Source organism: Cryptomeria japonica, chromosome 8 (genome assembly GCF_030272615.1).
Source record: "Cryptomeria japonica chromosome 8, Sugi_1.0, whole genome shotgun sequence".
Lineage (NCBI taxonomy): Eukaryota > Viridiplantae > Streptophyta > Pinopsida > Cupressales > Cupressaceae > Cryptomeria > Cryptomeria japonica.
In genome coordinates, this window is record NC_081412.1 from 604,287,873 (window position 1) to 604,312,972 (window position 25,100).

A 25,100-nucleotide genomic window follows, 5' to 3' on the forward strand; every position below is an offset into this window, starting at 1 on the left:
TACCCCGCCTCGAAACTTGCACATTCACCTTGGAACTTGTGTTAGGGTAATGCGGTTTAATCTGAGTTGTAGATCTTCTTGCCGACTTTCCATTGCCTTAGATTCGTTAACAAACTTCTTCTATGGCTTGCCAATCATTGATCCGCTCCAACTCATCAGCATCTTTCATTAAATATCACATGTAAACATTTAATGCATTCTGTTATAGCTCAGTTACAACTCGGTGAATACTAAACTTTACTCGATAGACATTTTGTCTTCATTAACCGATTGTGTTAACCTTAGGGTTTACCGACTAGGTTCCTTAGGGTTTACCGACTAGGTTCTTTGCTTGATAACATAGTATAGTATTAACCTTTACATTTTACAACATATGTATGATGTTAAAACAATCTAAAACATCAAGATCTCATCATTGTCTGACTCGGTAGAGTTGCCCATTGAATAACTTATCCCCTTATTCATCATATTCTTTCTTGTGTCTTTACCGACTTCTTTATAATCTTCATATCATATTTCTTAAGATGTGGCAACATCATACTGAATTAGAAAATCAATTTCTTGACATCAATGACAAAATAATAATATCAAGACAGTAAAACATCTTTAATCAGTTATGTCCATAATCATTAACAACCTTCTCAATATCCTTGTAATATTGCCAACACCAATGGGACCAATTGGAATTTCAGTAGTGTGCAGATGACAGCTTCTTCTATTTGTCTCTTTTCATCATTAGATTTGGATTCATACTTGTAATCACATAAATCTGTCCACTTAATTAAATGAATATTTAATATTTATTTGATTATTTAACCATCAATTAATAATTAATTAATTTAATATATTTAATTAATTCATCTTAACCCTCTTCTCCTATTAATTAAATAAATTATTCAATTTATTTGATTTAATTCACTTAACCAAATTCAGACTATTAATTAAATAAATAAATCATATTTGTTTAATTAAATCTTCTCTCACATTTAAATAAATTAATATTTATTTAAAATCCCCCAAAATCTCACCTCTCACATTTAAATAAATTAACATTTATTTAAATCACCTTTATCCTTCACCCACTTGTATTTTCCTACAAATGCAAGTTGCACAACTATTTTAAATAAAACATTTATTTAAATCACCTTTATCCTTCACCCACTTGTATTTTCCTACAAATGCAAGTTGCACAACTATTTTAAATAAATTATTTATTTAAATCACCTTTATCCTCCACCCACTTGCATTTTCCTACAAATGCAAGTTGCACAACTATTTTAAATAAATTATTTATTTAAAATCCTATTTATCCTCACCCACTTGAAACCTTTAATGGTTTCCCTTAAAGTCTTCAAACTTAATGGCTTCCTTCTAGAGTCTTCTCAAACCTTTAATGGTTTCCCTTAAAGTCTTCAAAACTTAATGGCTTTAAAGTCTTCAAACTTGATGGCTTCCTTCTATAGTCTTCTTAAGCCTTTAATGGTTTCCCTTAGGTTTCCCTCAAAGTCTTCAAGCATTTTAATGCTTTATCTTCCTTTTACTCATTTAAATAAATTAATATTTATTTGAATATTTATCCAAATACAAATTACACCATTTAATTGAAATAAATGATTTTATTTTAATTGAAAATACCAAAATTCCTCCCACTTGCATTTTCCTACAAAATCCACTTGCATGCCTAAACCCCTTCTAGATTCTTCTAAACCTTTCCTAATTAACCTAATCCATCCCCTAAATATTGTCACATTCCTAAGCAAATTGGAGTCACTTCTCAAAGACTCCAAAGTCTTTGAAAAACAATTAATGATTTGTGTGTTCAACAAATTAACCTCTAAAGTCTTCCAAACCACTTATGGCTCTTACATGACCATTAATGGTTAATTCCACTTGCATCCATGGTTAAGGACTTTGACCCCTAACTTAACCCTCATGTAACCCATGTGTCTCTTCAAAGCATTTATTTCTTTAACTAGGGTAACCATCATGTCCCCTCAAGCATTTAATGCTCCTTATCTCTCCTCTCAAGCCTCCTCATGGTGACACTTGTCAACATGGGATTGGGTTGAAAGTCTCACATGGATTGAATATCTTTCAATCCTAATCCTTGTTAATATTACTCAATCTTAACCCTTCATTTCCCCATTTCTTCTATAAATAGAACCCTTCTCCTCAAGCAAAAAAGGAAGCATTAGAGTATTGTTATTATACTGGCATTAGCATAGAGCTTTCTCACCATCGCACTTACCCAAGGTGCCATCGGAGTAATATATACAAATGAGATGGAATGATGATCCATGGTGCTTTATTTTTCATCATTGAGCTTTAAAATGTTGTAGGAAAATACAAGCAACTTGACATAAAGATTCAAGATGACCAGAGTATTTCTTACATGGATTTTGATATAGCAAGTTAATACAAGCAACTTGATATAATGGATCAAGTTGACCTGAGTATTGCTTGGGAACAGATAAGGATTATCTCCTTTCATGCATGACTTGGAACGTCCTCCTTGATCTTAGGTTGATCATATCCTGAGACAAGTGCATACCATAATAAGAGATAAAACCTTTATCCAGTTTGGATGAGGTAGGAGGAACCAAAGAAAGAGCATTGTACCTGCAAACAAACAGTATATACATAAAGAATAAAGAATATGGATCCTTGGTAATAGTTCATGCTCATATGGTCGAGGTGCCCCAGAACTTCATCAGAATAATGCGTCCAAGATACACAAACAATGCTGTAGGAACCTGATATAAATTAATAGACCATAAATCAACCAAGTATTTGATAGCGTAAACAGAATTTTCTTGTCAAAGAAAATGTCATCTTGTCTTTGTTTTGGTAAGGAAGGATGCATCCTTGTTGAAGATAGTTTTGAGTGTTGATGTTGATTGTGTGGTCGATTTGAGAAGTGATCATTGTGTGAGGATTTTTTTCAATGCTTGTTTGGTATCTGCGCGGACGAGTATGTACAATGTGTTGCCATGTTTTTGTGTGATTTTCGATGTTTTCTGATGTTTTTGGATTTTGAATTGTTTTGAATGTTTTTGGATTTTGAAGTGTTTTGGATGTTTTTGGATTTTGTGAGATAGTTTTAAATGAAGAACTTTAATGAATCACAAGACAATGTAGAATCCACTTCCATCAATAGTTTAAGGGAATTGCCCCCAGTTTAGACATGACTATAAAAAAGCGGGATGCGGGATGCATGTAGTACTTTCTTGGATTTGTAGATTTATAACAAGCCATGGTTTGGATGGATGGATGTGTGTATGTATAAATGTGATCGCAACGAGCCTGAAAGATACTGGAGCCATTGTTTTTACGAGTGGCTCCTATTTGCCAGGTTTTCACCATCGCACTTACCCAAGGTGCCACCGAAGTGGTTGTTCACCGTTTGGATACATGATTTTTTTTTGTATTTCTTCAAGACATTTTTCTGAATGTTTTTGGTATTTTCTGGTATGCAGGGGAGCCTGATGCTTTGTACAGCTTAGGTATAAAACCGTTTGAGGTGCATGCTATTGATTGGATCTGTGAGCGGTTCTCCTTCTGAAGTAGCCAACTGATATGCCCCAGACCCAAATACAGTAGTGACAACATATGGGCCTAGCCAGTTTGATTCAAACTTGCCCTGATGTTCTCTGTTTGGTTGGTTGCAAGGATTCTCTCAGAGAACAATATCACCTACCTCAAATGTACGAGATCTAACTCGGTGATTGTAGCTTCTACTCATGCGCTGCTAATAGGCTTTGAGATGGTTGTATGTAGCTTGTCGCTTCTCATCAAGTAACTCTAAGTCCTGCAGACAGGATACTCTATAGGCTTCGTCATCAATGAGATTATGCAAGGAAACCCATAGTGATGGTATCTCGACCTCAATAGGCAAGATAGCTTCTGCACCATAGACCAATGAATAAGGAGTTGCACCTGTAGGGGTTCGAATGCTAGTTCGATATGCCCATAGTGCTGGATTTAGTTGAACATGCCAATCACGATCGACATCATTGACTGTCTTCTTTAGAATTCTTAATATGTTTTTATTGGATGCTTCGGCCTGACCATTTCCTTGTGGGTAATAAGGAGTGGAAAAGTGGTGTTGGATATGAAATTTCTCACAGAGTTCACGGACATCTTGATTTTTGAAAGGAAGACCGTTATCTGTGATGATGGACATGGGTACAACATACTGGCAGCTGATGTAGTTGAGGATGAATGAGGCGATCTGCTTGCCGGTGACTTGGGTAAGTGGAACAGCTTCGATCCACTTTGTGAAATATTCGGTGGCGGTAATAATGAATTTATGGTCATTGGATGAAGATGGATGAATCTTACCCACAAGGTCAAGGCCCCATTGACAGAAAGGCCATGGTGTGGTGATTGGTTGCAGTTCCTGGGCTGGTGCATGTATCAGGTTGCCATGAACTTGACATTTCTTGCATTTTCTGACAAAGTAGTAGGAATCCTTTTCCATAGATGGCCAATAATATCCAGCTCGCATGAGTTTCTTGGCTAGTGACGGACCGCTTGAGTGAGTCCCACAAATTCCTTCATGTACCTCTTCCAAAGCCTTTGTTATCTCATCTTGTTCCAGACATCGAAGGAGAGTACCATCAAGACCGCGTCGGTATAGGGTTTCGGCAATAATGGTATATCGAGCAGTTTGGCGAATGAAGGTTTTATGTTGGTTATTTGATTGGTTGGGAGGAAGGGTGTGATCACGGAGATAGGTGTAGAACTCACCGTACCATGGGGATTCAGAACCGACAAGGTGACATATCATCTCGGATTCAGGGATATCATAAGCGGGGATCCAAAGCTATTCTACCAAGAACTCATAGCGTGTTGAATTTTGTGGAAGATCTAGGAGAGATGCGATGGTAGCCATAGAATCAGCAGCTCGATTCTGATCTCTTGGTATCTGCTCAAAAGTGATAGTAGTAAATGATGTCTTTAGAGTGTCCACCATTTGCTTATATGGCATGAGTTTATCATCTTTGGTCTGATATTCATCTGTTGCTTGTCGAATGACTAGTTGGGAATCGCCATATACTTGCAGTTCTTGTAATTTCCATTGTACGGCTAACCTGAGTCCTGTGATCAAGGCCTCATACTCTGCTATGTTGTTTGTGCATGGAAATGTGAGCCTGTAAGACTTCGGGATGCTATCACCCTGAGGTGTGATAAACAGAATGTCTGCCCCCGAGCCGTGCCTAGTGTATGAACCATCAAAATATAGTTTCCATGGTTGTGTTGTTGTGATCATGAATATCTCTTCATCTAGAAAATTGGAAATGAGAGGATGATCACCTATGAGTGGTGCATCGGCCAACTGATCTGCAATAACTTGACCTTTGATAGCTTTATGGTCCACGTACTCAATGTCAAATTCACTTAGAATCATCACCCATTTGGCCAAGTGGCCTGTCAATGCTGCTTTGTTAAGTAAATACTTGAGTGGATCAATCTTTGCAATGAGTTGTACTTTGTGTGTTAACAGATAGTGCCTCAGTTTAGTGGTTGCTAAGATTACTGCTAGGCAAGCTCGCTCAATAGGTGTATAATTGAGTTCATAGCCCACCAATGTGTGAGAGATGTAGTAAATAGCATACTCTTTTCCTTCTACATTATGTTGTGCCAGTAGGACACCCAATGCTGTACTTGTTGTTGAGATATAGAGTAACAATGGTCTACTTGGATCTGGTGGGATCAGCAATGGTGGATTCATGAGATAGTCTTTAAGTGTCTGAAATGCTTGTTGGCATTGGGCATCCCACTGAAAGCGGATGTTCTTGTGTAGAAGGTGTGTGAATGGGTGACACTTATTAGCCAGTTGTGCGATGAATCTGTGGATAGATTGGAGCCGTCCTTGTAGTGTCCTTAGCTGGCTGATATTCTTTGGAGGTGGCATGTCCATGATTGCCTTAACCTTTGCTGGATCGACTTCAATGCCTTTGCTTGAGACAATGTATCCTAGAAGTTTCCCAGAGGTTACTCCAAAGACACATTTCTTTGGGTTGAGTCGAACATGATATTGTTCCAGTCTATCAAAGATTCTCTCTAATATGTCCAAATGACCTTCTCTAGTGAGTGATTTTGCTAGTAAGTCATCCACATAATCTTCCATCATAGTATGCATCATATCATGAAAGATAGTAGTCATTGCTCGTTGATAGGTTGCTCCTACATTCTTTAGACCAAAAGGCATTACATTCCAGCAGTATGTGCCCCATGGACATGTGAAGGTTGTCTTATGTTGATCTTTTGGTGCGATCTTTATCTGATTGTATCCCGAAAAGCCATCCATGAGTGAAAGCATGGCATGTCCTGCTGTCAGGTCTAGTATGATGTCGATATTTGGTAGGGGGAAGTCATCCTTAGGACATGCCTTATTCAGATCTCTAAAGTCAGTCCAAATGTGGATGCCCCCTTTTGGTTTGCCAACAGGAACAATGTTGGATATCCATTCTGCATAATCAATTGGTCTAATTAAACCAACATCTAGGAGTTTCTTGAGTTCTGTTTTGACTAGCACTGCAATTTGAGGATGCATCTTACGAAGCTTCTGCTTGACAGGTTTGGCTCCTTCTGCTATGGTGAGGTGATGCATGACTAAATCAGGATCAAGCCCAGGCATGTCTGCATATGACCATGCAAAGTTGATCTGACGCTGTTGAAATAACTCTATAAAATTAGGTTGTTCCTCTGGAGTGAGAAGAGATGCCAGATGTATGAGATGAGGATTTTCAAGAGTCCCCACATTGTATTCTTTGGTTTCCTCGATGAGAATCATTGATCGTTCCTATTGTGTACTAGCAGGGAGGATGTCAAACCCTTCATCCTCAGGTGCCTCAGAGACATTTTCACCATTGGATACGCTCTTTCTTTTTACTTTTGTCGGATCAAACAGTGCCACAGTGTGGTTTTCATTGGAAGATCCATGTTTTATTGTTATATTTTTGCAGCTGAAAGGTTTGGCATCCACCCCAAAGTATGTTGCATTATTAAGTTCGATGGCGAATCTAGCTTTGTGATCCCCGCTTGGTAGGCTATCCCTTAATTCCAAAAAGTCAATGATGGCCTCATCGTTTTGGAAGAAGTCAAGGCATGGGGAATTTGGTTGGTTCCATTTGATGAGTTCAGGGTGGATAATGGGCATTACTTCATCGATTAGGTTAAGTGCATTAGATGTATCAGTGAGGGTTAAGACATTATGGTGAAGGTCATTAATGGTACTCTCCCTATCAGAATTAGGCGTAGGATGAGACATAGGGTCTGTGGAAGATGTTTCCAGTTCGGGAACCCAAGTGGTCTTTATCTGTGCTTCTCCATAAACAGGGATATCTTTGCATGGCAGAGGTAGTGATGCATCTTCCTCATCTGAAGTGTTAAGCTGTACAGAATCAAATTCCCACTCATGTGAGTCGGTCTCTGAGTCACTTTCCAACATCTGATTACTATACCATACTGGGATGTCTTTTGAGTTAAATACTACAGGTGTGATTGGTTGATGTACCTTTGTAGTGATTGGTGCTGCAGGAAGGTTGATGGGGATCAAGGAATCTGGTACAGGGAGTATCGGTAATATTGACTCAGTGGCTTCTGCTGGAACTGCTGGTGCCATAGATGCTACTGTGGGTTCTGATACAGTTGTTGCTACTAATGGTGCTACTAATGGGATTATTGGTTTGATTGGTGGGATGATTGGCATTGGTGATAGTTGTGTTGGGGTTTTGAGCCTCGATGGGGTAGTTGGGATGGTGCTTGAGGCTACTTTGATAATGAAAGGTGTCCTTTTTGCAGTAGGCTGAATAATGGTTTGCTGGGTTTTCCTTTGAATTTGAGCTTAGGAAAGATCTCTTTTTCAAAGCCTAGGCCTATATTACCTTTGGGCTTTAATTTCGGCAGTAGAGGTTCATGTCGTCCTTGTTTGCAACATCCCAAAGCACTTTGACCATCATACCCCATTCTTTGCATAATGAGGAGACCTTTGCTATACTGATCTGTAGGAAGTTTAACTTGCGGTATATCAGTGGTGATGGGATCTTTATAGATCCAATCCGCTAAGTCCTCATCTTGGGTTTCTTCTTCTTGACTCTTTCCAAGGATGAAAGGCGTCAAAGCACATGCTGGCATGATTAGTGGTTGTTGGAGTAACTGTTGTGGTTTACCATGTGTTCTAGGAGAAGTGGGCATTTGTCCCACACAAAAGAGTTGACTCAAGTTGTATTCCCCAGGACCTTCCTCTGCTATCTTCATCTTAAGCTTTTCTTGCTTGGGTATAGTGGTGTTTGAACTGGCAAGAGAGGCGGGACTTATATATGATGTGGAGGAAATGGCTTCTCTATTATTAGGAACAGTAATCTCTGGTTGATGGCTGATATTATGACAGTACGCAAAGGGATTTGCATCGCCCAGGATTGTGATCTCTACACCGTTATGTGGGAACTTGATACATTGATGGTAGGTAGATGGAACGGCTTGCATGGCATGTATCCAAGGTCTTCCTAACAATAGATTATATGGCAGAGGAAGGTCCATAACCTGACAGATGATGTGCTTTACCACGGGGCCCACTCGGATTGGTAGTACCACAGCTCCTTTGGATGAACGCTCTGCATCATCATAGGCTTTGATTGTGATCTTCTTGCGAGGATCCACTGATTCTATGGCATATCCCAATGCTGTGACCAACTCTAGTGTACAAATATTCAGGCCTGCTCCATTATCGATCAAGACTCGCTTGATCCTATGAGAGTTAAGAAAGCCTTCAATGTGTAGCGAAGCGTTATGAGGTTGTTGGAAGGAAGAGTTGTCACTTTCGGAAAAAGTGAGACAAGGTGATGACTTGAGACTTCCAACCATGGCTTGAAATTGGTTTGTATTCAGATTTACAGGGATTGACGCCTCTTGGAGTGCTTGATCCAAGATAGTTTTATGGGATGGCGATAGGCGCAATAGCTCTAAAATGGATATAAGCGTAGGTGTTTTGTCTAATTGTTCCACAAGATTGTACTGCTTTGGGATGGAGGTGGTGCCTTGTGGAGCTGCCTTTATGGTGACCTTGCCACGACATGTAACAACATTACAATTTGAGTTGGGATTTTTGAAGGTTATAGTTGCAACTTTTTCACTGGCATCATACAAGTGATTTACAATATAATTATACGCAGCCTGTGTATAATCAGTGGTATCAGTGCCTCTCCTGGAAGTGGAAGGACCCCTTTGATCTTGTGATGGAAGTGGATTTTTGAACATCAGATGATCATTATTTGTTGTCTTTGGGTCATGTCCTTCTATTTCAATTTCTCCTCGGTCAATAAGATCCTGAATAAGATCTTTCAATCGATGACAATTACTTGTCTTATGTCCTCTCCCTTGGTGGAAATCGCAGTGTTCAGTATCTCGCCACCATGCGGGTTTGACCTGAGGTTCATAGTTTGATGTTTTAGGGAGAGTGACCAAATTTTGAGAAATGAGTTGTTGCAATACTGTTTCAATGGGTTCCCCTAAGGGAGTGTATGTGCGTTTCTATTTTTGCTGACGAGGTCTTGGTTAATTGTGAGATGTGATGCAACTTTGATTTGAAGGAACATTTGTGTTATTCTAAGGTGGAGGATTATGTCCTGCAAATCGAACCACAGGTTGTGCATTTTGGATAGTCTGGGCATCCACAACCCCATCATTGACGATATTCTTGTTTTTGTTCTAGAAGCTTGGTTTATCACTATTGAAGCATGGGCGAGGACCATCCTTTGGTTCATTATAGATTTTGATGAGTCCTTTCTTGATGAGGGCCCACTCACATTTTAAACCCTTGGTGATCATATCATTAAAAGAGTCTATGTCTTTGACATCCAGGTGAAATTCCATTTCTTCGTTTAAGTTGGAAATGAATATTTCCACTAGTTCTCATTCAGGTAACTGAAGAGAACGTCTACTAGACATTTGATGCCATCGTTGCAGGAATACTGAGAATAGTTCACCTAGTTTTTGTTTAGTGTTTCACAGATTAGCCATGGTGATGTCGCGTTCAATGTTATGAGAGTAATGAGCTAGGAATTTCTGGATGAGTTCCTCAAATGTTCTAATGCCACCTGGTAGTCGGGAAAACCATGATGTGGTTGTTCCTCCTAAGCTTTGGGGAAAAATGCGTATTAGGTATGTGTCTTCATATGCTACTTCGAGGCAAGCGGAATGAAATTCTCTGACATGATCGTGAGGATCTCCCTTTCCTCTATATTTTTTGAATTTGGGTGTTTCGAATCCTCATGGAAAGGGTGGCATATAAAGATTCCTATCAAAAGGATAGGGACAGATGTCATTGAGTGAGAATTGGTTAGTTTTGACACCACTATGAAGTTTTTGGGCAAGATTCTCGACTTGTTGCCACAACATCTCCATTTCAGTTGGAGGAGGAGGTGGTGGGTTACCTCGAGGAATGTTATATCTGATGGGATCTCTACCTCTTTCCTCTTCATGGTGACTTTGTCTTTCTGATGCTTGTCTTAATTGGGCAAGATCAAAGTCAGAGGGGAGTTTTTCTCCTTCTTGAGCGAGCTTTAAAAAGTGAGCATCCGCATTGCTCCTGAGTATTTCATCAAACAGTCTATTAAAGAGAGGGTTATGTTGAGCCCTTTCTATTGTTGCAAGAGTAGGAGTACTTGGGTTTTCGTCATTCGCATTTCCTCCAAGTGCTTCTTGAAATTCATTGAGATTTTCCTCTTCTTCTTCTTCCATTTCTATTTCTCATTGCCTTGACTGTGATCGGGTTTGGGGCCATTTTGCTTGCAAGCTTTTGTTGAAGTTGTGTGAAAATGATGATGAGTTTTTGAAGAAATGAGAGATTGATGGTTGGTGAATTGTGTTGCATGTAGATCTCTAGCACTTTTAAGGTAGATGTAACCAAAATTCCTTCTTTGAATTGCTTGTTTGTTTTAATAAGATTTGATGTGATAAGGTGTAGAGAAATCTGAGATGTGTTACAGATTGAACTACCTAGTAATGAGAGGATTCACTCATGAACTAGTTTTAACCTGCGTAGATATGTCTCTTAGGATGAGCTTATCCTAGATGTAGAAACAATCTAAAAAGTGATGTGATGTGTTTGATTTCAAGCAATATCTAAAAGAGAACTTGAGACAAGAACCTCTTAATGTTTTGAGAGTTGGAACGGATTGATGATGAAGTGATGATGTATGAGTAAGATAATGGATGAAATGTTTTCAACTTCAATAAAAATTTTGTGTCACAAATGGGACAAACTCTATCTCTTCCCTTTCAGGTGTTGGTGGTACTTCTCGAGCTGTGTTGTATGTGATACAGATGTTTGGGAAAAAGTTGGGATTGATCTTACCTCCTTGGTTTTTGTGATAACTCAGAGCTCTATATTGCATACAATCTCTGCGGTTCAATGTCTCTGAATCAAATTCGTTTGTTTTGCCTAGAAGGTAGAGACGCATGTGACGCAGAAAAATTCTATGTGAGACAAAGATTTGTCTATTTATATAGAAGAATTTCCTCCTTTTGATCAAACCCTTTAAGCTTAATTGTCTTCTTTTCAAGTTGATATTCTGATGATTCTTCTTCTTTCGCAAGATGTGAAGAATGGTCATAAATTTTTGATACTTTTGTTGTTTGCACTTTGTTTTTGATGTGTTTGGTTGTTTTGAGAAATGTTTGGTTGGATGAATACTTTGTTTTTGGAAGTGATCTTCTTTTGATGTTTCTTTGACAAGAAAACAAAGCAAGCACACAAACACAAGAATGTAGCCTCAAAGGCACAAATGAGTATGGGTCTAGATCAACCCAATCCTTGGACTTGTATATGACCCTTCCTTTAGATATATTGTAAGATGTATTTCCAAAGCCTGAAGTCGGCTCAATTTGCACTTGGTCTTTAAAACGAACACACTTCAAACACTTTTTATCCTTAAGGTCAAATGGCCAGTTGTGATAAATTTAGCCCACATCTTGATATTTCTTCGACTTTGGTACTACATACCTTATGAATCCCGCCTTGGCAGGTAAGGATGTGATATACTAAGTCTTGCACGAGCATAACAAATAGATGATCCCTATGATGGGGGAGTCACCACTTTTATCAAGCCACAAGTGACTTTTCAAAAAGCTATGTTTCTACTCAAGGAAATATGTATGGTGAGTATCTTGGGAGCAAAACCATCTATGCTCTTGCACTAAATTATATCGCAAATATCCTCAATCAATAGAACGGGTGGGCTACTACTTAAAGGTGTTTAGTCATGTTCGATGTTTTTGGACATAAGTTCATTCTGCAGTGACTCACTTAAGAGCCTTGTAACTAGTGGTGGGGCCCATTTGTCCTTTCGGCCAGTTACACTGTAGGAACAGCTATACCCAAGGCTATAGCTTTCGCTCTCACTTGATTTCTATAGCGGCTCGAAGGATTTACCGCATGAGGTCGTTCCCAAGAGTGATGTGTCTCTTGGTAGGCCTCTCTTAAAAGGATAAAATTTTTGAGTGTTACTAACACTTTTCTTTTGCACCTAGGACCACGAGAGCCAAGGGAGAGGATAGTGTGTGTTAGAAGTAGGACCACTCGACCAACTCTTTTGCACAAGTGTGCCAAACACAAAATTCACTTGTTCCTTTTAACTTGTCATCGCAATGATTTTCTATCTATTTGGAGATGTTGCTCCAGCAATCATGGTGTTCTTTTTAATTTTCAAAGGCAATTGTTTGAGTAAACTAGAATTTGAAAATCCTGGTCAACTTAATGAAAAACACGTTTGCATGAAGTAAAATTGCTTTAAAAATGAGACAAGTTGATTGTGAATTTTATTTGCACCAAAAATGGAAGTGTGGATTGTGAGTTTTATCTTGATGCAAGAAATAAAATTTGCCTTGTTGATTTTAAGCACCAAAAGAATTTGTTCCTAACTTTGCAAAAAAAAAAAATTGCATGTTTGTTTTTGTGATTCTTTTTAACTTTGAACAAGTGTGATTCTTTTTAGAGCTCTAAGTGAAAGATGTGGTTCTTTTTAAAACTCCTAATGAATGTGTAGTTGATTTTAACCCAAAAGGAAAATGAATTTATTTTATCCTAACTTGAAAGACGAAGTTAGAAATATGAACAAATTTATTTCCTAATCTAAATTTGCTAAAAAATCCTATTGTAGGGGTTAGTTAAAACCTACACAAAAGATAATTAGTTAGAAAAATCTGCATGTTTTGGTGGGCTTCTACAAGCCTAAAATTTTTGGTTTTCAGTTACAAGGAATTTTCTTACAACTCTCTGTTACAATAGCTCTACTCTGTGTGAAAATAGAAGTGCTATTTAACATGAAAGAGCAACAATATAGACAATAGCGCTAAAGTATCAATTTGTGAAGGTGCTAAATTGAGAACAAAAATGCAAGAGAATGACCTGTGTGTCAATTAAAACATTCAAAAGTTAGTAGTCTTCAAAATGATTTCTCTTTGATTCATGTCTTGGTTCACCAAATGATGCTCTGCAAAAAGGATTAGAAAATTTGTTTGATGGAAACACACACAAGAGCACAAGAAACAAATGTTAGTGTTAGTAACAACAGATTATCCTAAACAGGCATATCAAGAGAGATATTAAGCATGAAATAGAAAGCATATAAACATAGAATAAAATAGCTAATCAAGATGCTCATAGTTGCTCCTCCCTTGTTCCTCTCCTCTACAAGTCCCAAATGAGTGTAGCTCTCAGCTTTTAGCACTAGCCATGGATGCCATATGGAGATTCAAGATAGTTGAATATGATAAGCAAATGCTATGCAAGTGTAGATAGTGATGCTATGAGAAAGCTCTATGCTAATGCCAGTATAACAACAATACTCTAATGCTTCCTTTTTTGCTTGAGGAGAAGGGTTCTATTTATAGAAGAAATGGGGAAATGAAGGGTTAAGATTGAGTAATCTTAACAAGGGTTAGGATTGAAAGATATTCAATCCATGTGAGACTTTCAACTCAATCCCATGTTGACAAGTGTCACCATGAGGAGGCTTGAGAGGAGAGATAAGGAGCATTAAATGCTTGAGGGGACATGATGGTTACCCTAGTCAAAGAAATAAATGCTTTGAAGAGACACATGGGTTACATGAGGGTTAAGTTAGGGGTCAAAGTCCTTAACCATGGATGCAAGTGGAATTAACCATTAATGGTCATGTAAGAGCCATAAGTGGTTTGGAAGACTTTAGAGGTTAATTTGTTGAACACACAAATCATTAATTGTTTTTCAAAGACTTTGGAGTCTTTGAGAAGTGACTCCAATTTGTTTAGGAATGTGACAATATTTAGGGGATGGATTAGGTTGATTAGGAAAGGTTTAGAAGAATCTAGAAGGGGTTTAGGCATGCAAGTGGATTTTGTAGGAAAATGCAAGTGGGAGGAATTTTGGTATTTTCAATTAAAATAAAATCATTTATTTCAATTAAATGGTGTAATTTGCATTTGGATAAATATTCAAATAAATATTAATTTATTTAAATGAGTAAAAGGAAGATAAAGCATTAAAATGCTTGAAGACTTTGAGGGAAACCATTAAAGGCTTGAAGACTTTAAGGGAAGCAATTAAAGTCTTAAGAAGACTTTAAGGGAAGCCACTAAGTTTGAAGACTTTAAGGGAAACCATTCAAGGCTTAAGAAGACTATAGAAGGAAGCCATTAAGTTTAAAGACTTTAAGGGAAACCATTAAAGGTTTCAAGTGGGTGAGGATAAATAGGATTTTAAATAAATAATTTATTTAAAATAGTTGTGCAACTTGCATTTGTAGGAAAATGCAAGTGGGTGGAGGATAAAGGTGATTTAAATAAATAATTTATTTAAAATAGTTGTGTAACTTGCATTTGTAGGAAAATACAAGTGGGTGAAGGATAAAGGTGATTTAAATAAATGTTTTATTTAAAATAGTTGTGCAACTTGCATTTGTAGGAAAATACAAGTGGGTGAAGGATAAAGGTGATTTAAATAAATGTTAATTTATTTAAATGTGAGAGGTGGGATTTTGGGGGATTTTAAATAAATATTAATTTATTTAAATGTGAGAGAAGATTTAATTAAACAAATATGATTTATTTATTTAATTAATAGTCTGAATTTGGTTAAGTGAATTAAATCAAATAAATTGAATAATTTATTTAATTAATAGGAGAAGAGGGTTAAGATGAATTAATTAAATATATTAATTTAATTAATTATTAATTGATGGTTAAATAATCAAATAAATATTAAATATTCATTTAATTAAGTGGACATATTTATGTGATTACAATACTTAACATATCTGAATGTTCCAAATCCACCAAATTGCTTCAGATTAGTACAAAAATTGTCAACACTATGTACATTTACCTTTTAACTCTTGACAATCTGAAATTTGCTTGCATCTTTAGATTCAGTGTCATTGGACTCTTTGGTCAAAATGAGTCTCCGAGTAGATTTCTTGTAAGTTTTTGTTACCTTGGGTGTGACAACATTCTTTGATTTCTTACTCGGTGATGCTGCAGATGATCTTGTGTTTGGGTGCTTTAATGAAGAAGTCGGTGATACCTTTGATATATCTTGTTTCTTTCTTTTCAAAACTTTTCCTTTAGGCAACTCGGTGCTCAGTGTTATAGCTACCTCTTGGGATTCAGATTCCTCCTCAGTGATTACTATAGTGCCCTTGACAGGTGTGGAGGAAGAACCTTCTCCAAATTTCTCCATTAATGCTTTGATCATTTTTGTTGCCTTCCTTGTAGCCTTGGGTACTATAATGCTCATCTTTACTTTTTCCTTCACTTCTTCATATGTTCCATACCTCAGCTTGGTAGCATGCCTTGGTAATGTAAGAAAAGCATCTATCTATTGTTGTGTGATGTCAAGATCAATCTCATAACTCATAGGTGGTAAAGATTGAGTTCTTGGTTCCACAACATTAACATAGCAGTAGTCAGTGTCAGCTTCAAAGCATATGTCATCCTTGTATTTCTCTACTAACTGGGGTGGAATTCTATACCTGTTATGCATCTTTTCTTGAAACTTGCTGAAATAATCATCCATAATATCATTAGAGTTATCACCTAGTATTTTGATAAAGTCATTAATTTGATGGGTGATTGGTCGGTGTAGTTCCCAAACTACATTACCGACTGATGGAAAGAATTTCTCAAAATAGAAAAACATGCATACCAGAAGTGATCCAAACTTCAGTGTATTAGCCGAGTTATTCTTCTTCAGCTTCCTTATGGTGTTTAGATTCTCAAATAGGTTTTTCAGCAATACTTCACAAAGATCAATTTTCATTCCTTTCTTCACAATTTTATATGCTAAGTCAACTGCTGCACAAGGTACATTGTTTTCCCTTGCTGATTGGAAGAAACAATAACGTATTACTCTAATGGCAAACTTCAGCTCTGCATCTGTTACATTGTTCAATTTCAGTCCTCTGCAGTCTGATTCAACTCTGGTTAGAGTGATCAATTTCTTCTAAGATATCATTTTCTGAGCTTGGGCATGATCACAAATAGGGTAACCAGTGATCAAATGAATGATTTCCTTGGTGATTTTGAATGGTTGCTTTCCTAACCACATGAAATCATCATGAACTCTACTTAGAACAAACTTGACCCATTGGGGTTTGAAGACATGGGGATAGGTTAGGGCTTCAGTCAATCCCTTGATTTTGATGTGTTCATACTTGCTATCCAATTTCCCATCGTTACACAATTCATCATATGTGTCCTTGATTTCAACATGACCTAGTTCCTCAACATGACATTTAGTGAAGAATCTGACATCCTCAACTAGTAAATCCCTATCCGGAATGAGTGAAAATGCAATTTTATCATCCGGTTCAGATGCTACTTTGGGAGTTAGAGAATATTTCAGTGAGGGCTTTTCAATGTTCTCAACAACAACAGGCTTTTGGATCTTAGGTGCCATTGAAAATTTTGGATAATCTCTTAACAAAAGATTTTTAGGGTTTGAAGTCTTTCAAACAGCAAAAAAATATAAAGTAGATAATCACAACTGATATTTCCTGGTAGCTGGCTCTAAGAAATGCTTGAGATTGATGTGTAAATGCCTTGAAATATGCTTGGGAGGTGGTTTTATCGCCTTTGAATCACTTTGCTCTGCTTTCTTGAAAACTTGGTAAGTGTGAAATGACTGCATAAAAGCTTTTAAGTACATAATATACCTTATCGGGCTTGGTGCAGTTAGGTCAAAAGATATTAAATGCACTCGGTACCACTTCCTTTCTATGCTTTTACCAAGTAGCCAATCTTCCTGTATTCACCGACTAGACAGGCTTCCAAAAGACTTGATAAAATTTCAAATTTCCTAATACATCTTTAGCTATGTAGAATTTTTGAATTAAGTACATGATAGAATAGGAACTGTTAAGATTTAACCTTTGAAAGAATGCAGTCCCTTCATACCTTTACTGATTAATTTGGAATAGGTGCACCTAACTCGGTAGGTAAGGTGCTTTCTTCATTTGACACAATTTCCTTCTTTCTCCAAATCATCTATAATTTGTCTTTTATTTCCTTAGTGACTCCTCTAGGTTGGTCTCTGTAATCTCTAGCCAAGTGTCCAACTTTGTGACAATGAAAACATGCCATACCAGGGTTTCTCCATGATCTTTGGTTGTTCATTCCAAACCTTATAAAGCAGTTGGCACTTATATGTCCATATCTTCCATAGCATTCACACCATATCCTTGTATTGTAATCCCATGGTACTGCAGAATATTATCAGTAAGGATCTGTGTGAGTTTGGTAGCCTCTAGTATTTGCTCGGTGTGCACACCACATATAGTTCTGCTTAAACCAACATTTCTCGGTACTATGTCCATATCTATTGCAGTTTTTACAAAATCCTTTGAATTTCTCCTTCTGATAATTGCTAACAGACCTTGTCCTACATTGGTTAGATGTGTGACCATACTTATTGCAATTGTTACAATAATCATTAGACTTAGTGACATTCGGTTGCTTACCTTTACTTATTTGGCACATATTAGCAGTATGTCCTTATTTTCCATAGTAGTTGCGAATAGGCTTCTTTCCTTTGATGTTCTTCTTATTTCTAGCTTGCTTTGATGATTCTCCTCTCTTGGTAGTGTGGATTCCCTTCTCGGTAGAGTCTTTTCCTTTGTAACCGAGTCCTGCTTCTTTGTTGGGTCTTCTTGTATTCAGTTGCTCATCCAACATCTTTGATGCTTCATAACTCTTCTTCAGTGTTTCTTTGGATTTCTTCTCTGTTTCAAGTACATCGATCAATCTTGATACTTCAAGTTTCAATGTTTGATTCTCATTATCCTTCATATTTGCTTCATGATGTGCATAACCCAATTCATCTGACAGATTAGTTTGAATTCTAGTTAACCTTGTGATTTCATCATTCATTTTAGATACTAATGCTTCAAGCTATTATTTTTCTCTTTCTAGATCTCTTACTTTTTCCTCGGCTATCCTTAATGCATCAAGATTCTCAATCATCTGTGTGCTAAAATGTTCATGTCCTCTTTTCATTGCTTTTAGCTGATTAGTCAGTGCTTTGTTCTTTTCTTTGAGTTCTCCAATCATCTTTTCAGTCTCTTCAAATATACTGTTCTAAGATGATGTTTCAATTTGTTCCACTAGCTCTTGAGAGTCCTGTAAATCATCATATAATCTTCTTCTAACTTTCAATGATTTTTTCATTTGTCTTTGCATGTCTACAATCACTTGATTAGCATGATCCAACTCTTCTTGCAAATACACAATTCTCCAAGATTGTTTATAGCCTTCCATTGATAAGATCTTTTTCTTTAGGCTATTAAACCCTTTTCCAAGATTGAAGCTCTGATACCAATTGATAGGCCCAATATGGAAAGCTAATGTACTGAGAGGGGAGGGTTGAATCAGTACTTTAAAACTTTTCTCCAATAATATCTTTACTATTATGCATAAACCACAAACTACTGTAACATAACATAAAGCTAAAACAAATAGATAACAATCATACATGATTCACTCCATAACACATATATTTTGGTTACGCAGAAACTCTTGGTTAGAGAGAAAAACTACGGTGGGGATGGCACCCACAACTTCACTACTGCAATAATAAAGAGTGCTTGGTTAGAGCTACATGTTCAGCTATTTCTGATAGCTTACCCTGTTAGGAGTATCAAGATCGTTAGATCTACCTTGCTAAAGGATTTTACAACACTTATTCTAAATGTTGCACCTAGTTAAAGGCTTTACAATTTATAGACTTTGTTAGAGTCTTTTACCCTGTTAAAGGTTTCTCTTACAACTTCAAAATATTACAATAAAATCTTTACAAATATCTACAACTTTACATCTGGAATGTTATAGCAGATTCTATGTGCTCAAAATGAGATTACCTTGCTTGTAGCATAACTCGGTAACCCATAAAGTAACTCGGTAAACCCTTCTATTTACTTTGTTCTTTGACTGTTCTCTGAAATCCTTCTCAGTGACCTTTGTGTCTCTAACAGTCTCAATACTCAATGCTTCCTTATCTATCACATGTGTCTTGCTTCACACAGATACTTCTCTACACTCTGATCCTTAATTCATGTTGTATAAATAGATCTCTTATGTCGGTGATCTGGTCCATTGCTTCAATCTTACAAACATGATTTATCAAATGAATAACCATACAAAATATTTCATTAGTTAGATGACCTCAAAATCATACACAATCCTTAGGTGCAATTTCCAATGTGGTAACGGTTCTTTTGCTCCTCGATCTTGTAACATGTTTCCACACAAGTGTCTAGGTTCAATGAATCTGGTAAAATGTTTCACTCGGTGTATATCAAATCAGTGTATCATTATTGCTGCTCGGTAGACATAAAGTGTTACTCGGTAGACAGCTCAGTGTATACTAGGCTCTGTTACTCGGTATATAGAATGACTTTGGATATAAAACTAATGGCAACTATAATAATTAGTAACAGGAAGGCCAAGTGCCTAGAGCTCACTGCTCAATTACAAAATGGGAAGTCTCAGTGACTTACAAAATGGATTATATAAATCCAATGTCTTGTACTGCTTCAAAATAGCATCTACTATGCTAGATCCAATACCGGTTTATAGCTCTGCTTCTTACATAAACCCTTAACCTATAATTCGCATAATAGGTCTACTTTATTTCACCTATATATTTTCTTTCATCTATTATTAAATGTTCTACAATGATCTCTCTTATATAAGAGTCATTTTACAACTTGCCAAGTCGGCTTACAATGATTTTACAATAATAAACAAAATATATTAACAACAAAATTTATGTCAGCTTCTGTGCCGGTATGCTTCCTTTCACTGCTGGTGCTGGTGGTCTATGTGCTGGTGTAGAATATAACTTTGTTGGTGTTGGTGGATTGCCTTGCCGGTGACATAGGATTGTAATTTTTCCATCAATGACAAAACCTTCAATCACCTACAATGTCTCATTGGAGTGTGCATTTGCCAACAATCTCCCCCTTTGGCATTGATGGCAACACTCATGAGAAAAATTCAGAAGTGTATCCAAAAATTGAAGTCCAAAAATTGTTACCAAAAATGTGTGCTCCCCCTGAGCAGATGATTCCAGAGTTAATGGATTTTTCTCATAGCACTACTCCCCCTTTGGCATCAATGACAAAGGTTGTCAAGGTGTCAATAGAGTGTAGTTTCCTGTCTCAACCTTGTAACCGGTTTTTTACAATCTGAAAAAGATCTGCCAAAACCAGATTCAAATTCTCAATGAACTTTTTACTATCTTTTATTGCGGCCTCTGTTCTTTGAACTGTATCGGTGAGGTGTTGCATTTTCTCTGCCGGTGTTTTTTGTCCTTGTACCAATGCATTAGATATTTCTTTCCTTAAGGATGCTAGGTAGTCTAGTTTTGGACTGTCTTTATTTCATATCCTTAGTCTTACTTTTTATTCTCTCCATTTCTCTTTCTAACTTTAGTAATTCTTCCTCAAAACTTGTTATCTTTTGCTCAAAAACTGATAATGAATCAGATGAATTAATAAAATTGTCAGCTAGTTGATTTATTTCCTCCTATATCTTGCTGATCTTCTTGTCTATATCAACTGTCAAAAAGTTAGTCTTACAAGTATCTCTGTACAAAGTTTTGAATTCCTTTAATGTGCTACATAATTCTAGTAGAAGTGTGTCAAACTGCCTTGTACACTTCTTTATTTGTTCCTCAAAGAATTTATGTTTTTCCTTTTCTAACCTCTCTTTGAATGCGTCCTCCTTTATTTGTTTAACTATCACTATGTTGTTAGTAATATACTTAGACAAAGTGTCAAGTTGACTTAAAGAATCCTTATTATCCACATTACATTTTGGAGCTATCATCTTCAAAATTGGAATTTTGTCATCTATAGCCTTATATGCCTGTGAACTACAATCTGTTATTTTCTTTATATAGTTTAAAAGAACTTCAGTTACATTTGTTGTTTTGAATCCTGCAGTTGAAGAGCCAACACTCTAAATTCCGCCAGTGGGAGCAATATCCTTTCTTGCAGTGACCTCTGGAAGGTCAGTCTGTGTTTCCATTTCCTTAAGCAATGGTTTGTTTTTCTCAGTAGTTGTCGGTGGCACTGATTCTGTATTAACCTGTTCCTGTGTTGGAGCCTGTGGATTTCCTTCTCAGTGACATAGGATTGTAAGGTTGCCATCAATGACAAAACCTTCAATCACCTACAATGTCTCATTGGAGTGTGCATTTGCCAACAATAACTTGCTAACCATTACTAAATGGGATTCTCCCATTTCAAAATTTGAAATGGCATTCCCTCTCTTTATTATTTATTTTAATAATATTGTCTTTTTACAACCCTAATTAGGGTTTGTTTTATTCTATAACTAAAAATTGTTTGTTTTTATCCATATCTAACCTTAACCCGAAATTGGGTTAGGGTTTCTTGCCTTAACATATCTTTTTTTGTTTGTAATGTGTGTGTGTGCAGGTGTGGCAGCCATGGCGGAGGAGGCCAAGCATGGAAAAGGGCCAACGAGGGTTGAAGTGTTTATTGATGGAGGCTGCAGAGGTTTGGAGTGGGCGGCCCTTGTGGTACCCCACAGGGAGCGGTCGTCGTCCATTGTGGGTTACCACAGTGGCGGTCATCACCACTGGGGGTCGCTCGGAGTGGCGGGTCTTGTTCCACTCACTGTGGATGGCCCACAACGAGTGGTGGATCGCCCACTGTGGCACCCGCAGGGGAACGAATCTCCCCTTCCCCGACGGTGGGTAAGGGTTTCATGGCCCTCCCACCGTCGACTTCTCAGTTTTGATTTATTTATTTTTTTGTATATATATATTTTTTATAATAAAGAATATACAAAGTAATATATGTGTGTGTGTGTGTGTGTGTGTGTATTTTAAAATTCATATTCTTATTCCCACATGTTTAATCTGATTTAAACGCTAATCTATTTAATCAGATTAAATAGATAATACAAAATATATGCACGGGCTTAATCATCTATTTTTTTTAAAAACAACAGCATACATGTTCTTTTATTTTTCTTAAATGAATACATCAGCTTAGTTTAGAACTAGAACATTAGATATTAATTTATATAATATATATACTTAAAATCCGCATTTTCCATTAACTTACAACAAGTTATTTTCAATAAAACAGAATAGATTAAATTTTATTTCCTTTCAATACATATAGTTTTCTTTCGATTTGAATTAACAATATCTAGAATAGACTATTTTCCTCTACACATGTTTTTTTTCAAAATAGTGTAATATAGCAGTAATAAATTAATTTACAGCTGCAACTTACTTTTTTTTTAAATCCATTTAATCAACAACAACAAGATGTAGTGCAAGATTAAAACCAATTCTTTAAATGTCTATTAATTTTTGAGTTTAAACTATAGACATAAAGAGATATTTCATTCCTTTTACTAATAACTGCACTACTAACATTTAACTATTTTCATTTCTTTTCAATAGCTTAATAAGATAGAAATAAATTTCATTCCTAATCTATTTCAAGTAACAAATATCAATAGGGAAAATAACTCAAATTTTATTCTTTTCTTTGCAAGAATATACTCAAATAAAATACATCTTTATTCCTAGAAATGAAACTATTCAAGCAAATGTGCTTATTACATCATGGTTGCCTTTATACAATTAGGTAGATAACAAAATCTAGCTTCTCATTCCTACAAAATGAGGGCTTGCCAAATACATTAATTTTGTTGCAACTACATACAATAAACAATAGGATCGTGCCATAGCTTCCCTCCCAATCTTTATTTTTCCAAGCAAACCTGCAGTAAAAGTTTGTAGGTTGTGACCATGGAGGCTCACCTCCCAACCTAGGCTCACATGAAGCCACCCTCGAGCTAGGAGAACCAAGGTTAAACGTGATACAACCATTGCAACCAAAAACAAAAAAATTTCACAACCATAGAACTCCCATCCCAAGGATAAACAAAGTCACCAAGTGACTATTTCTTGCGGGGCGAAGGTGGACCAAGTACCTAGAGGAGATTATGCAAATAGGAGAACATATTGCCTTTGCAAGGATACCAAGTAGAATAACCACAAGTTCCAAACTTGTCCCAACAAATCCTTATGTCCCCCAAGGCATACAAGCCAAATCTCCCCTTATGACCCCCATATAAACAACAAGCAGCAAGGGGCCCATAACCCTTGTGTATCGCTCTCTTCCCATAAGAGAGTCTCTACACTCTTAGCCTGTCAAGCAGCCCTTCACCCCAAGGCCACTCTGATGAATAATAATGAACAATAGATACCCCAACCGGTACTGAGAGGGGGGGTGAATCAGTACAGATAAAAACTCTCTTAACAACTTATCTTGCTAAAGCAAAACTAACTGGTTATCACCATTACCGAACTTAACCATGGCAATACCAGTTAAAAATAGTAAGACACCAGACACCATAAACATATGCATATGGTATACTAAAAATACCATAACCTATTAACCCTACATGCATAATCCTTCAACCATATACTTCATAAACATCACATGAAAAATGCCTAACACAACACACAAATTTTTCATGTGGAAACCCAAATGGGAAAAACCACAGTGGGGATGAATACCCACAAGCTTGTTTTGAACTCTTTCAAAGCTCACCCTGTTAGGAGCCTAATTTGGTTAAAGACTTTACAATAAGGTTCTGCTAGGAACCGATCTTGTTAGAGATCACCCGGTTAAGGGATGGCTATATACCCTGTTAAAGGTTGAAACCCTATTAAAAGTTATCTCGCTAGAGGATTTAAAGAACTCAATGATCTTGAATCACCTGGTTACAGGTTTTACAATAAGCATGTTAAAGCTACCCGGTAAAGGGATTTTCTATTTCTTGAAATGATTAGAAGACAACAGGAAAAACTACGATCTGATAATAGCACTACATGCCAAGGCAGATCCTTTTCATATCCTCTACTCTGCAATCACACTCTGTAGTTTACCTCTTACTGGTCTGGCAAGTATCAAGTATCTCTTCACTCGGATACATACACACAACATTTTCCAACAACTTTACAAAAAAAAACATCATTGACCTTATAGACAACAGATAGGTCGGTAACATAAACCCTAAACACCAAGTATCTTAGGTTTACAACACAGGCGGTCCAATCCTGACCATCCAAACATATTGCATAGAGCATTACAATTTCAAACAGATCACAAGATAATATGCATCATTCATTCATCACCGTTCATGGGAATCAGTAACCCATCATGCTTTCTTCTTATACCACTAACAAGAATGATCATTCCTGAGGTAGACTACAAACGCGGTCGATCTTCTTATGCCTCAATCCTTCATGCGCACAAAGCTAACGTGGCACCTCGATCACATCTCTTAGCTAATTCATCATAGAGTATCATCGGTTCATTACACAAGTTAGATCACCAAACCGATAACCATAGAGCTAAGACTACCAACCAGTAATCACACTTAGTGAAACCCCGACACCGGTTCACTGAATCTCCTCATGCCTCTTCATATCAGTTCACCAACTTCTTCAATCTGCATACTGGCTCACTTACACTTATTGACATCAATGACAACATATATTATCG